We start from the raw sequence: 13,399 nt of genomic DNA on the forward strand, positions 1-13,399 counted from the left end.
AGAACAACAGAAATTTATTCTCTCACAGTCTGGAAGCCAGAAGTCCAAAATCAAGGTATTATCAGGGCTGCACTCCCTAAAGAGGGTCTTAGGGGAGAATCCATTCTTTGCTACTTGCAGCTTCTTGTGGATGCCAGTTTCCTTGGCTTATGGCCACATCACTCCAGTCTCTGCCTCCATCTTCACATTGCTTTCTCCTCTGTGTGTCTTTTCTTCTGTCTTTTGCAAGAACATTTGTCATTGGATTTAGGGAACAATCACATAATCCAGGATTATCACATCTCATCCTTAAATTGATTGCATCTGTAAAGATACTTTTTCCAAATAATGTAACACAGGTTCCTGGAATTAGGACATGGATACGTATTTTGGGGGCCACCACTCAACTCAGTACCCCACCTTTCCAGCTTTTACCCCCACCCCCTACTAACTGCAATTAACAGAGCTGTCACAGCTAGTTAATGCTTATAACAATACTAACTTGTCAGATCTCTAGCAACTTTCAAGCCCAGTTGAAATAGCATTGTCTTCGCAAAACTTTCTCTCATTCCATTCCTCACATACCTTATTGGAAGTAACCACTCTCTGATCTGAGCTGCTAGAGTAGTTTGCCTCTCTCCAAAGGCACTTATTTGAATTTTAATCTTCCATGCTTGTAAGAAGCAGATTAGGAATGATGTCGTAGACATTTTTGTATCTCATCTGGCAGCAAGCGCACGGTGCTTAGTTAACACTTGTCAACTGCATGTTTGCTGAATCTGATTAAGCCTTTAGATGTAACTACCATTCATAGGAAATACAGGGCATTGGCATGTTAAACCACACCATAAGGATACAACCAGCAAAATTTAGAAATGTTTGGAACACTACAGGAAAAGTGACCTGAACTGCAAAATAAAGAGAGGAAGGAGAAACCTATACATTAAAGGGGACTTAGAACTGACAAGTTATGACAGGCTGTTCATAAAATTTTATATGAAAATGCAAAGTGTCAGGAAGACCCAAGCCAGTCTGGAAGAAGAATCTGGAACACTTATAGTACCAAGTATTAAGAGTTACTATTAAGCTATAGTAATTGAGATAATATGATAATAGCATGAGGACAGACAGATAGGCCATGGAAAACTATTTGGTAATATCTATTAAAGCTGCATATATGCATATGCTATGACCTAGCAATTCAGCTTCTAGCTATATGGCCAACAGAAATGTAAACATGCATCCACAAAAATACGTGTACTAGAATGTTCACAGCAGCACAATCAATAATAGTCCCAAACTGGAAACAATCCAAAGCCCATCAACAGTAAAATGCACAGGAAAAATGAATTGGGGAATATTCACACAATGGAATATGTTCAGCAATTAAAATGAACAAACAAAAACTACACTTAAAAATATGGACAAATCTCACAAACCTGGTGAAAGAAGCCATACCCAAAAGAGTATTTACTATGTAAGTCCATTTATATAAAGTTGAAAATCGGGCAAAACTAATCTACAGTACAGTATTAAAAGTCAGATTAGTAGGTAGAAAGAATAAAGGGCGTTTCTGGAGTATGTTTTAAGTGGGTGTATTCAGTTTTTGAAAATAAATTGAGCTGTACACTTATGATTTATTTACTTTTCTGTTTGGAGCACTTCAGTAACACATTCAAAAGATAATATTTAAAAACGCAAAACGGGGGGCATCTGGCTAGCTCAGTTGCTAGAGCACATGACTCTGGATCTCAGGGGTCACGAGTTCAAGCCCCACATTGGGCGTGGAGCCTACTTAAAATAAAATTTAAAAAAATTTAAAAATGGAAAACAAATACATTAACCAAGTTATATGTTTGGTTTTTATTTGAATCCTAATTTGAGCAAACCTATTATGAAAAAGAAGCATTGAGGAGACAATCAGAAAAGTGAGACTAGTGAGTAGAAATCTGATGATATTAAACAATCATGTTACTTCTGATGGTGTGTTAATGGCTGTGGATTTTTCTTTTTAGAGTTCTTTGAGATATATACTGAAATAATGCAATGCCTGGGATTCAATTTAGATAATTCAGTGGAGGATGAGGGAGGAGGGGAAAATATAGTTAAAGCAATATTATTGGCCATGAACTGACGATTATTGAAGCTGGATAATGAATGCTGGGGTGGGGGGGTATTATACTCTTCTCTTTATTTTTTTGTATGTTTGAAGTTTTCCATGATGAAAAGTTTTATGGGGTGGCTGGTTGGCTCAGTCCGTAGAGTATGTGGCTCTTAATCTCAAGCCCCACATCAGGTATGGAGTCTACTTAAAAAAAAGTTTTATAATGTATGGTAGTTTTAAATACAGTACTATGGTAATAAAATACCTAAAAGCAACATGAATTTTTAAAGATGCTTATATATAAGTGATTTATTAATTATAAATTTGTTCTTTAAGACTTTTTCTAAATGACTTACTTGCTAGTCCTTGAAGGTAAGTTTGAGTCGCTTTATGGACAGTACTTGAAATATTAATGTAAAAATCTATAATTTTTTATTTATCCACTCAACAAATATGGGCCCACCCCTTGCTTTATATGTTGAGGATACACCAGAGAAAAGAACAGCCACATTTCTATTCTTGTGGGGTTTACATTATAGCGAGAGAAAGAAACAAGTAAACTAATAATTATATAAAACAATTATATAATATAATTAAAATCATATTAGGGTGGGGCGCCTAAGGGGTGCAGTAGGTTAAGTCTCTGACTCTTGGTTTTGGCTCAGGTCATGATATCAGGGTTCTGGAATCAAGCCTGTGATGGGCTCCCCGCTCATCATGGAGTCCACTTGAGATTCTCTCTCCCTCTTTCTCTATCCCTCCTGCTCATGCACTCCCTCTCTCTCTCAAATAATTAAATAAATAAACCTTTAAAATAATAATAATAATAGTAATGTAACCAAGGTGGGTTTTTTTCCTGCTGTCTAGCTTCACCCAAGTAACAGTTCTGGGACTTTCCCTCCATCATCACTAGTGCCCATCAGTGGGGGAGGTGGCAAGTTCTCACCAGCTGTATTAAGAGGGCTTATTCATGGGGCACCTGGGTGGCTCAGTCGTTAAGCGTCTGCCTTCGGCTCAGGTTATGATCCCAGGGTCCTGGGATTGAGCCCGCCGTGGGCTCCCTGCTCAGCGGGAAGCCTCCTTCTTCCTCTCCCACTCTCCCTGCTGATATTCCCTCTCTCACTGTATCTCTCTCTGTCAAATGAATAAAATCTTTTAAAAAAAAAAAAAGAGGGCTCATTCATGTCCTGGGATGTTGACAACAGGAGTGTAGACCTGGGACCATTTAGGTGGGAGATGAGCAAAAACTTAGGGCATAGTGTTCAGTGTTTGGACCGCATAGGCAGCTGTCAATGGAGAGCCAGCTTCTGTGGCCCTTCTCATGGGTTAAACTCCCCGCACCAGAACCTCTCCTAGGATTTCCTCTCTCTCTCTCCCTCTCCCTCTCTCTCTCTCTCTTTTTCTCTCCAGTTTCTATTCTCCATCAGCTTCTTCCTAAATCCCTTTTGTCCCATCTAACGTTCCAGCCAGGAGTTTCTCGAGTTTGCAGGTTGTGGAGGGGCAGTCATCTGCTTCTCCTTATGTCATTGTCTTACTTAGGGCTCTTCTCAGGGCTTTCCCTTAAAAGCCTATTTTGAAAGTTGCAAACACTGAATATCCCCTTTTCTCTTTGCTTTCCTGCTGTAAGAATCCTAATTCTCCTGGACATCTTTGCTCTCTAGGAAAGGGCTCTGAGGAATGGCAAAGAACGAAAAACCTGAAGGGTAAAATTTCAACATCTTTTGCTATGTGGAGAAAGAAAGAAATTGAATTTCATGAAAGAGTTCTGGGGGCTACTTCAGATAGAGTGGTTGGGGAAGGGAGCCTTTCCTCTGAGGAAGTGACCTTTACGTTGTAACTTGAAAGGTAAGAGGGAGCCAGTTACAGGATCAGGTAAGGGAAAGATTCCAGACAGTGGAAGAATATCAGTTGCAATGGTTTGGGAGAGGAGAGAGTCTGGCATAATCTGGGATCTACCAGAAGGCCAGAGAACTGGAAACCTCTTCTTTCCTGTTCTTTCACAGCTAACCTTTCCTACTGAGATTCTACTATTAGGACACTACAGCAACCCCAGTTTGGATTTGGGCAACTCTATACATAAGCATTTTGGGATTTTTTTTTATAGGCTTATGAACAGTTCATGAACTGTGTTTTTTCCCTCAGTTTATAAGGACATGCTGACATACTGTTTGTTCTCTTTGGCATGCATACCGACAGAACCTAACACAATTCTGGCAACTATGGAAAAAGATAGCTAAAGTCAAGTACTCCTCAACTGTTTACCAAAGATTTGCATAGATGTTGCTCAAGAGCCTTAAAAGATCATACAAATAAAAATATTTATGAACAATTTTCAAGGGCTTGGAAGAATGCTTATGTTAAATAAAAATTCAGGGTGCAAAACTACATATTTAATCATGATCTCAATTATTAAAAATATAAAGAGAGATCATTGAAAAGAAGCACATCAAAATATTAATAGTGGTAATCACTAGGTGGTGGAAATCTATTATATACATAGGAATTCCAGAAAGGGAGAACAGAGAAAACAAGTCGAAATGTTTGACTAATAATGTATTTATTTATTTTAAGATTTTATTTATTTGAGAGAGAGCATGAGATAAGAGAGGGGTGGAGGGACAAGCAGACTCCCTGCCGAGCAAGGAGCCCGACTTGGGGCCCGATTCCCAGACCTGGAGATCATGACCTGAACCAAAGTCAGACGCTTAACTGGCTGAGCCACCCAGGTGCCCTCAATGAAAAACTTAAAAACATTTCCCACAACTGAAGGAAATGAGTCGCCAGACTGAAAGTATTCACCAAATGCTCATCCCAATAGGTGAAAATAGACAAGGCATGTCATTACAGAATTTCAGCACACTCGAAGGAAAGAGCAGATTGCCTAAGTTCCAGAGAGGGGAAAAAAAAAAAAAAAGAGGCCACATACAAATGATTTGGAATGGCTTTGGACTTCTCAGCAGTAGCAGAAACTAGAAAAGACTGTCTTCAAAATTTCGGGACAAAAATGCCCTTGCCCTAATGGTGGCACCGAGGCAGCAGGGCTCCCAGATCTTCAGGAACTAGTTGCAGTTGTACAAATAGGCATCTCAGAAGTAACTTGTATAAATCAAAGCCTGGAAGGCTCTCCACACATGTTTTTCTCTGTGTGAAACCCCTGGACCTCTTCATATCCCAGAGTGTGAATGTGGGAGGGATTTGCAATAGTAATCCAGACTGACGTTTCCAGGTGGAAGAAGAACTCAGGGTCATTTTTTTTTTCAGGGTCATATTTATATGGGAAGTTTCTTATACAAATCACCCATGTTTGTGATTGTAAAATCATATCTGCTATAATAATTATAAGGGTAAATTTTAAAGACATAAAGTTGCAGTGATAATCATGGGCATAAACTAATATCTTTGAAGATAAAAATGCTAATGAGTTGGTGAGTTATATAAAACACTCATTTCTCCAGATTACTAGTAATTTCCAAAAGGTTTCAAATAGAAAGTCCAAGACAGTAGCAAACATTTTTCATCCTTCAATTATTCAGAAAAGCCTACCTACTTGCTTGGAAGGAAATTCAGGGAGAACAAAACACAAATTTATATTTCAGTAAAATGCAGTTCTGTGCTAAGATAGTAGGATGCCTATTAAAAATGCTTTTCTTTGTTGTCAAGGTAAGAATAAAGCCCTGTGAAATGATTAGAATCTTTTTTCCAAGGGATTAAAGGCTTTATTTTTATTTTAAAAATATATAATTTTATTTTTAAGTAATCTCTACACCCAACATAGGGCTCAGACTCATAACCCCAAGACCAAGAGTCATACTCCACAGGCTGAGCCAGCCAGGCACCATAGCTTTGTGTATGTATTTGTTTGTTTGTTTGTTTGTTTTTGAGCAGCTTTAGATTAACCGAAGAGTGGAAGGTATATAGATATGCCATAGATTCCTGATCCCACACATGCATAGCCTCCCCCATTATCAATATTCACCCACCATCAATTTATGACAGTGGATGAACCTGCATTGACACATCATTATCATCCAAAGTCCTTAGTTTACATTAGGGGTCACTCTTGGTATTGTATGTTCTTTTTCTTTTTTTCAAGATTTATTTATTTATTTGGGGGGGAGGGGCAGAGGAAGAGGGAGAGAGAGGATCTCAAGCAAACTCCCTGCTGAGGGAAGAGCCTGATGTGGGGCTCCAGTATTGTACATTCTATGGGTTTGGACAAATGTATAATCACATACATCCACCGTTATAGTATAGGACATAGCATTTTCACTGACCTGAACATCCTCCATGCTAGGGGTGCATGGGTGACTCAGTCAGTTAAGCAGCTGACTCTTGACTTGGGCTGAGAGTTGCGAGATTGAGCCCCACATTGGGCTCTGCACTGGGTGTGATGCCTGCTTAAGATTCTCTTTCCCTCTCTCTGTGCCCCTCTCCCCACACTTGCTCTTGCTCTCTCTCTCTCTCCAAAAAAAAAAAAAATCCTCTATGCTCTGCCTGTTCATTCCTCCTTCCCCCAACCCCTGGCAACCACTTGTCTTTTCACAGTATCCATAATTTTGCCTTTTCCAGCGTGTCAAATAGTTGGAGTTATGTAGTATATAGCCTTTTCAAATTGGCTTCTTTCATTTAATAATATGCATTTCAGTTTCTTCCATGCCTCTTCACGGCTTAATTGTTCATCGATTTTGTGTGCGGATAAATATTCTAGTGTCTGGAGGTACCACAGATTGTTTATCCCTTCACCTACTGAAGGACATATTGGTAGCTTCCGTTATTTTGGCAATTATGAATAAAGCTGCTAAACATCTGTGTGCAGGTTTTTATGTAAACATGAAACTACTTTGGGTAAATACCAGGGAGCATGATTGCTGGATTGTATGATAAGAATATCTTTCGTTTTGTAGGAAACGACCAAAGCGGTCATACAAATTTGTATTCCCACCCCCAATGAATGAAAGTTCCTATTGCTCCACATTCTTACCGAGACTTGGTATTGTCAGTGTTTTGGATTTTGGCCATTCGAATAGGTCTGTAGGGTATCTTATCTTGTTTCAATTTGCATTTTCTTGATGACAGGATGTGGAGCATCTTTTCACATGCTTATTTGCCATCTGTGTATCTTCTTTGGTCAGGTCTCTGTTAAGATCTTTTGCCTGTTTGCCAGCCCCCTCTCCAGCTTTATTGAGGTATAATTGACAGATAAAATTATGTATAAAGTGTACAATGTGGCGGCACCTGGCATGCTCAGTAGGTGGAGCATGTGACACTGGATCTCAGGATTCTGAGTTCAAGCCCCACGTTGGATGTAGAGATTCCTTAAAAATAAAATCTTAAAATTGGGGTGCCTGGGTGACTCCAGTTGGTTAGGCGTCTGACTTTGGCTCAGGTCATGATCTCGGGGTCCTGGGATGGGGCCCCATGGCAGGCTTTGAGCTCAGTGGGGGGTCTGCCTCTCCCTCTGCCCCTCCCCCACTCATGCTACTATTCTCTCCCTCAAATAAACAAAATCTTTTTAAAAATCTAAAAAAAAAAAAGTGTGCAATGTGATGATTTGATGTATGTATACATTGTGAAAGGAGTCCTCCCATTGATGTGGGCCCGTTTTATAATTGTGTTGTTTTCTAATTTTTGAGTTTGAAGTGTTCTTCCCATCCTTTGTATAATAGTTCAAATACATATTTTGCTAATAATTTCTCCCAGTCTGTGGCTTATCTTTTCATTCTCTTGATAGTCTCTTTCACAGAGCCGAAAATTTTAATTTTAATGAAATCCAGCTTACTGATTATTTCTTTCATGGATTGTACCTTTGGTGTTGTATCTAAAAAGTCATCACCAAATCCAAGGTCATCTAGATTTTTTCCTATATTGCCTTCTAGGAGTTTTATAGTTTTGTGCTTTGCCTTTACATCTGCGATCCATTTTGAGTTAATTTTTGTGAAGGGTGTAAGGTTTGTGTCTAGATTATTATTTTTTTTTTGCCAAAAGCACTTTCTATATTTATTTATTTTTAAATAAGATTTATTTATTTTAGAGAGAGAGAGAGCACGAGTGGGAGGGCAGAAGGAAAAGGCAAGAGAACCTCAAGCAGACTCCATACCAAGCATGGAGCTGGAGGTGGGGCTCAACCCCACGACCCTGAGATCATGACCAGAGCTGAAACCGAGGGTAGAATGCCTAACTGACTGCACCACCCAGGAGCCCCAGCACTTTTTAAAAACTTATTATTATATGGTATCACATATGCTTTTGATACTTTTCCTTTTTTAAAATTCATTTATTCCAGAAAGAGAGGGAATGCATGAGTGGGAGGGGTAGGGGGAGAGGGAGAGAGAATCTCAAGCAGACTCCATGCAGAGCTCGGAGCCCGACATGGGGTTTGTTCTCACTATCCCAGGATCACGACCTAAGCTGAAACCAAGAGTCAGACACTTAATCTTTTTTGCCACCCAGGAGCCCCAGGACTATTTATATTTAAAAATGAATCACTATGCAGAGAAGATAGCAAGAGTATTTCCATTTCAAATAAAAAAAAATCACATTGAATTTTTTATTATTGAGCTGTAATTCATGTAGCATAAGATTTGCCATTTTAAGATTTTTTTGAGAGACGGAGAGAGAGAGAGAGAGAGAGAGAGAGAGAGAGATGGGGGGAGGGGCAGAAGGAAAGGGAGAGAGAATCGTAAGCAGGCTCCACACCCAGCCCAGAGCCCAGCACGGAGCCACACCAGGCTCAATCTCACAACCCAGAGATCATGACATGAGCGGAAATCAAGAGTCAGACCCTTAACTGACTGAGCCACCCAGGTGCCCCTGGATGCAAATTTTTATGTGGATATTTGTTTTAATTTCTACTGAGTGAATACCTAGGAGTGGAATTGCTAGGTCGTGTGGTAAGTCTAGGAACTGCCAAACTGTTTTGCAAAATGGCTGCACCATTTTGCATTCCTACCAGCAATATGTGAGGATTCCAATTTCTCTACATCCTTACAGCACTTGTTATTATCTGTTTTTTTGTTTTTTCTTTTAATATACTAGTGAATGTGAGGTAGTATCTCCACATTGAGTTTTAAAAGTACTTTTGGAACAATTACTGATTATAGATTAAATTATAGATTGTAGAATAAATATTAATTAGGGAACAATTATTTTAATGATTATTTTAATCAGTAAAAGGGCTTTTTTGAAAAGATTTTATTTATTTGTTTGACAGAGAGAGAGACAGTGAGAGAGGGAACACAGGCAGGTGGAGTGGGATAGGGAGAAGCAGGCTCCCTATGGAGCAGGGAGCCCAATGCAGGGCTCAATACCAGGACCCTGGGATCATGACCTGAGCCGAAGTCAGACTCTTAATGACTGAGCTACCCAGACGTCCCAGTAAAAGAGCTTTTCAAAGTTCAAAATTCAGTTATTTCTGAAGTGATTAATGAGTGCAATTAATGAATAATCACGATCTTCTACTCTAACCTTGTTTTATGACTTCCCACAAGTATCTAAATCAATTATATAACCCTGACAATTACACACATACTGGAGGACTATATTTCTGATGGATAAAAACGGGATCTACAATAAAACCATTGACAGCTGGACATCCAGAATGACAGCACACAGAAAGAAAATTTTTCACTTTTGATAAAAGAACAGAATATAACTACAGTTACTCTTACTTGGGGTCTTTGCTTTAGCTTTTTTAACCGTTAATGAAAGCTCTTTTTTAAATCCATTAGAATATAAATCCAGGATCTTTATCAGCACAGACTATGACATTTAACGGGACAGTAGCTGAATAAATATTTTTATGACCTCTTTCTTATGGTAGGTTGAATGGCTCCCCAAAAGACGCCAACTTCCTAATCCTTGTGAATGTTACCTTATACAGCAAAAAAGGACATTGAAGATGTGATTAAGAATCTTGATATGGGGAGATCATCCCTGATTACCCAGGTAAACCCTAAATGTAATCATATGTGTCCTTATAAGAGAGAGTCAGAAGGAAATTTGACACAGAAGGGAAAAAGGCATTGAGGCAGAGATTGGAGTGATGTGCCATAAGCCAACGAATGCTAGCAGTCACCAGAAGCTGGAAGGCACAAGGAACATTCTCCCCTAGAACTTCCAGAGGAGCCCAGCCCTGCTGATATCTTGATTTTGACCCCATGAATTTGACTTCAGACTTCTGGCCTCCAGAACTGTGAAAGAATGGACAATTTGGGTTTTATCTATTTTTTGGCTATTAGGAATAATACTGTGATTGAACATTTGCATACCGGTTTTTATCTGACATTTATTTTCATTTTTACTGTATGTATACCTAGGAGTGGAATTGCTGGGTCATGTGTTAAGTGTAGGAATTGCCAGACTGTTTTGCAGTTGATTTTAGACTTCTGGCCTCTAGAACTGCGAAAGAAAAAATAAATTTGTTGTCTTAAACTACCAAGTTTGTGGTGATTTATTATAGCAGCCACAGGAAACCAATACACACACCCCCTGAAAAAAAATCTGAAGTAAAATACTTAGATTCTGGAAGTCTCCATATAATCTGCCTAACAATCAGATGTCAGGGTAGAATAAAAACAAGCAAGTTCTCAAGGAATTTATCTCCTCTGCACTCTTTTTCAGGATGTGATCCACCTAAAAAATGGAGTAAACCAAGAAAAAATACACAAATGAAATCCAGAAAACATATCCAACCCAGGAAAAAGACAAAAGGAATTCCTGGGATAAAAAAGAAGGAAACCTGGGGATGGCAGCTGGGCTGCAGGTCTAGAGAGTAAGCAATCCAATCAGAAACAACTCAAAACTGATAGATTTCTGATGTGTTGAACTGGCAGAAAATTTTAGTGAGAGACTATTGGGAGCTGTAGGAAGAATTTGGAAATGTACAAGGAAAAGTAAGCAAACAAAACTAGGCAGTTATTAACTTTAGGATAGACAAAAAGAAAGAAAACATAATCTCACTAGTCTGAAATGCTCAGCTGTGAATAGGCATAATAGCCTAAATATAGATTTTCAATGTGACAGATATTGTAATATTGGATGTATGGAGGAGGGAAAGCAGAGGAGATCATAAAATTTGATAACCAAATCCTTATCTTCCATAACAGGAAGTCAACAAATAAAGTCCAAAGTTGAGTAATCAAAAGATAACAGTAGATACAAATTCCTTACAAAAATGGAAATGTGTAAATACTAGAAAAAAAATAGCTAAAACAAATTGAAAGTTGTTGCTTCTGGAGTAGAGATTTGGAGGGATTGGAGTGGGATAAGGCAGGGAAATACCTTTTTGTTATAAGCCAATTATTACTATTGTTTAAAAAGATTTTATTTATTTATTTGAAAGAGAGAAAGAGAGAGAGAACAAGCACACACAAACAGGGGGAGCTGCAGGCAGAGGGAGAGCAAGAGGGAGAAGCAGACTCCCAGCTGAGCAAAGAACCTGATGTGGGGCTTGATCCAAGGACCCTGGGATCATGACCTGAGCCGAAGGCAGACACTCAACTGACTGAGCCACCTAGGTGCCCTGAATTATTACTATTTAAATCTCAAAACAATGTCCATATTTTATTTTAAGAAAAATAAAAATCGATTAACTTATATAAGAAGTGCATACACTATTGAAAATGCCAGAACAAAACACACGGGCAGTGATGTTGCTTTGGTGAAATCCAAGTTAACTATTCTTAGAATATTAAAAATAATTTATTTTTTTATTTTTTAAAGATTTTATTTATTTATTTGACAGAGATAGAGACAGCTAGCGAGAGAGGGAACACAAGCAGGGGGAGTGGGAAAGGAAGAAGCAGGCTCCCATCGGAGGAGCCCGATGTGGGGCTCAATCCCAGAACGCTGGGATGACGCCCTGAGCTGAAGGCAGACACTTAACGACTGAGCCACCCAGGCGCCCCTAAAAATAATTTCTAATCATAGACTTTCAAGACAGAAGTGTTGATTAGCTTGAGTAGTTTGGGCTCTACTGAGGCAGTATAAAATAACATATCAGAGACAGCCACCTGTGTGGTGTAACAAAACTCTTACAAATGTCCATAAGACCCTGGCTGTCTCCATTAGACTTAGTCTTCAGGGCAGGAACTATAATACAGACTATCTTTTCACTGCCTGGACGATAGTCAAGCACCCAACAAGGGTGTGATGAAAGTGAATGCATGCGCACTGAGAGCAAGAAAAGATAGGTGGGGGAGATAGCAGCTAACGAATGACCTGTGATTTGGAATCAGAAAGAATTCTGAGTTCCTTCTCTGTCACTTATTACCTGTATGAGCACAGACAATAAACTTACTTGACCTATGTATTGATAAAATAGTGAGAAATAATAGTTCCTACTTCAGAGAATTGTTCTGAAGATTAAATGAGATCACACTTACAAAACCTTTCATAGAGTCTGACACATTGTAACTCTAGATAAATGGAAGCTATAACTGTTACCCAGTGGAGACCCTGGAATTTCTTGCGTTGACCCAAATGACTGTTAATATAAACATTGTTTAGGTATTTCCTGAGAAAAAAAGAAATTACCTTTTTTTTTTTGGTTTACTAGGTACTAGCCACTTTATACATATTATTATTTTAATCTTCACAATAATAGTAATCATTATTATCTCCATTTTACAGATAAGGAAACCAATGTAGAGAAAGGTTAAGTAATTTCCTTCCACTCCTCATATATTTATTGAATGCCTACTTTATGTAAGGCTGTGTTCAAGAACACTAAGAAAACAACATTGAATAAGACAATACACAGTCCCTGATGAAATTTACATTCTAGCAGAGTACAGAGACAATACATTGACAATGTAATCACAGACTATAATATGTGTTATGAAGAAAATAAACAGGGTCTTGAAATAGGAGTAATATACTTTAGATAGAGTGGCCAGGAAAAGCCTTTTAAAAGAGAAAGTGGAGCTGAGATCTGAAGGATAAGAATGAGTAAGTCACTCAAAGAACCAAACTAAAAGAGATACAGGCAGAGGGTACAGCAAATGCAAAGGCCTCGCTGCAAGAGAGCACTTAGAAGCTCTGGAGCATGGTAGCGAGCTATGTGGTTAGTAGCTGGAGTTGATGTTGGCATGCACAAAGGCAGTATAATGAAGGCCTCACAGGATATGGTCAGGAGTTTGGATTTTATTTTAAGTTCAATGAGAAACCATTGTGAGGTTAAAAAGTAAATGAAGGGCATGGTCTGATTCTTTTAAAGACTACTTCCCTTTGCTGAGTGAATGCAGTGGGGAAAGGAGAAAAGAGTAGAAGTAGGGAGACTTGTTAAGGACAGTGTTTCAGAGAAGAGATAAAAGAGAC

This window comes from Ailuropoda melanoleuca, chromosome 6 (assembly GCF_002007445.2).
Source record: "Ailuropoda melanoleuca isolate Jingjing chromosome 6, ASM200744v2, whole genome shotgun sequence".
NCBI lineage: Eukaryota > Metazoa > Chordata > Mammalia > Carnivora > Ursidae > Ailuropoda > Ailuropoda melanoleuca.